Source organism: Mandrillus leucophaeus, unplaced genomic scaffold, assembly GCF_000951045.1.
Source record: "Mandrillus leucophaeus isolate KB7577 unplaced genomic scaffold, Mleu.le_1.0 Scaffold897, whole genome shotgun sequence".
Lineage (NCBI taxonomy): Eukaryota > Metazoa > Chordata > Mammalia > Primates > Cercopithecidae > Mandrillus > Mandrillus leucophaeus.
This window is the reverse complement of record NW_012109774.1, coordinates 591,237-594,282: the sequence shown is the minus strand read 5'-3', so window position 1 is coordinate 594,282 and position 3,046 is coordinate 591,237. Positions and strand designations below refer to the sequence as shown.

Below are 3,046 nucleotides of genomic sequence, written 5' to 3'. Positions count from 1 at the left end.
TTTTCAAATGATGCATGTAATGTTAAACACAATCTCTAAAGATGTGGAAAGGGTAGTACAATAGTTTGAAAGAAAATTAAAAGATAAAGCATTGAGAAAATTTTCCCTGTGAAAAAATTATACTGATTCTGCATTGTATTTAATTTAATTTTGATTATATTTAAATCTCTTATACATTGATGTTGAACAGATATGAATAAAAACCTAGTAATTATTAATAACTTCATTAGTTAATACACTTTATGTTTTTATAGATTGCTATTTATTTCTTGACTGAATTTAGATTTTTTTGAGTTTACTCTAGATTCTACAGACTAAAAGCAAAAATAATGCTTGAAATTTAGGTGCTTATAAAAGTTTAACAAGTGTGGTTCTTATCTTTACAGGAAACTAATATTCTTTTTAATGTTTCTATTTATGATTTTACACCATCAATGGTATTTCAGTAATGCAGTTTTTATACAAGCTAGCAATGTTTAGGAACTCATGGAAAGTTAAATAAAAATGAATATGACAAAGTCTCATTCTAGAAGCTAATAGGATAAGTGTGAAAAATTGCTTAACTAATTATTATCGACAATTATGTGTGTTATAACATGTCCATTATGTACTAGGAGTACAGAGAAGAGAATTACTATAATTGCACAGGGCTGTAAGTCAAGGAAGACTTTAGCAAGGGAATGACATTAGGCCCAACTGCTAAGGTTTGAAAAACATTTTTCTCTGGACAGGGAATAAAAGAAGGGTGAGTCTGGGTAGATGCAACAGCTTTTACAAAGTAGGTTATAAAACTGCTTTGTGGTGTTTCCAGCTTGGTAAAATATTTCATGTTCCAAATCTCAGTGTATAGTAGCAGAGGGGAGTGGCAGAGTTTAGGATAGCATAAAAGGCAAAGGAAAAATACTGTTGATAGTGACAGGAGTCAGATAAATTCCTAGGCAGACAGGGGTGGGTCCCTAGTGAAACCCAACCTTCAAGTCAATGACAGCCAGAAGCCTGAAAACCGGGCTGCTGGTTCCAGATAGAGTCCATGAGCGGAGTGAGAACTTCTATTCCTGTTTGCCACTCTTTCCTGATTGTATTTTTCTGAAAAATGCTTTTTAACTAATCAGATGTTGCCTTTTCGAAGGCTACCTGCAGCCTGTGACTCCTCATTCCAAACATATTAAAGCCCAGGACTCATCCACATAGACAGCTACCCTCTTTTGGGCCCCCTTTCACAAAAAAAAAAAAAAAAAAAGGGCTGCCCACTTCAGGTCCCCTTTTGTTGTTGAGAGCTATTCTGTCACTCACTAAAGTTCTTCCCTGCCTTGCTGAATGCCAGTATCGAAAAGGGGTGAAACACATTTCTAGCCGACTTGCCAAGCTGTGGGCAGTGACACGTTCTTGTTTGCCAAACTATGGGAGTGAACATTGGTGACCCTTCTGGGGGCCCAGACCCCAGGCCTCCCTGAGCCAGAGCTGTGACATGCCCTTGTTCAATGGGCTGTGAACAGTGGGAATGAGATAGAATTGTCGAACTTCTTGGGGCTCCGACCTTGGGCCTCCTCAGGAGAGAGCCATAACGCCCCCGTGGGACTCCATGATTGCTGGAGTCTCTCAGTTTTCAGGCACCACCGCATTCCCCTCAGCCAGATGCCAGGACCCAAGGTGAAAGCCAGTCGTGGCATGCCTGGTCCAGATGTGGGCTAAGCCCGGATCCCGAGGTGATCACAGAATCTGGGCCAGGGAGCAAGCCAAGCGCAGCCTGCTGGCCCGAGTGGGCAGAGTGAGCCGAGCAGGCACGAACAAAACTCATGCAGAACCATTGCTGGCCACGGAGGTTTCTGGCTTGCAAAGTGGCACCAAAAGTATCCTGTGTCATTGACAAGCTGTAAATGCATTGTTAAGGAGTTTATAGTTTCTGGACAGGTAAACAATGTTTTAAGACATTAACTTTGTTTTTATGTATTTATTTATTTAATTTTTTATTGAAAAATGAAGGCTCACTATGTTGCTGAGACTGGTCTTGGGCTCCTGGCCTCAGGCAATCCTCCTTCCTTGGTCTCCCAAAGTGCTAGTACTACAGGTGTGAGCCACTGTCCTAAGACATTAATCTTTCTATTGTGAAAATGAACTGAATGAGAGATATGAGAGTCTGAAGTAATAAATATCTCAGCTCTACAACAGAATGATAAATAAGATCCTAATCATTCTATTTATTACTATCACTATTTTTGACATGGAGTCTCCCTGTGCTGCTCAGGCTGGAGTGCAGTGGCACGAGCTCAGCTCACTGCAACCTCCACCTCCTGGGTTCAAACAATTCTCCTGCCTCAGCCTCCCAAGTAGCTGAGAGTACAGGTGCACACCACCATGCCCAGCTAAGATTTTGTATTTTTAGTAGATGCTAGTCTATTTCTTGTTTATATATTACAAGTATGAATGGCATAAGCAAATGTAAAACATTATCTTTAGAATGTTCTTTGGGAGCTGTGATCTGCTCATCTCACTACTGTAATATGCGATCAAGACAATGCTGGTCTGCTGCCATATATACTTTTGGGCTTTACCAACCTTTTCTTCTCTGCCTGATAAGTCTTCAAATCAAGACTTCTCCAACTAATCATCGCTATCTTCACCTTAATCTGAGTTTACTACCTCTTCCATGCGTTGCAGACTTTTGTTCTGTGTTGCCTGTTCTCTCTCTACAACCCATTGTCTAACACCATGTGCCTTCAGCAACTTTCAGGAAAAAAAAAAAAAAAAAAAAAAAAGATACTTTATAGGAATGGCAACTTTTTTTTATCTATTCTATTTAAAGTTGGCTTAAGCAGTAAGAATCAACTGCCACAACTTACTTTTAATGAGCTACTTCATCTCCTCATTTTAAATTTTTTAGAGGGATGCTGAAAGGTTAATATACCTCTATACATTTCCAGATGTAAGGGCCAAGGTTAGAAATTCCATCTATAGGCTTTTCAACTAAGGTCTCTTGTCTGTCATTTCATGCTTTCCTTACACTTTTAGCAGCAATTGACCTTTGTTAGCCTAGATTCACTTTAGC

General features: G+C 39.6%; 1 protein-coding gene across 3 annotated transcripts in view; it reads right to left on the bottom strand.

Annotated features, from left to right (window-relative positions):
- The window catches only part of KLHL1 (kelch-like family member 1), a 478,878-nt gene that overhangs the window by 99,612 nt on the left and 376,220 nt on the right, over positions 1 to 3,046 (bottom strand). The gene's annotated exons all lie outside the window — the stretch shown is intronic.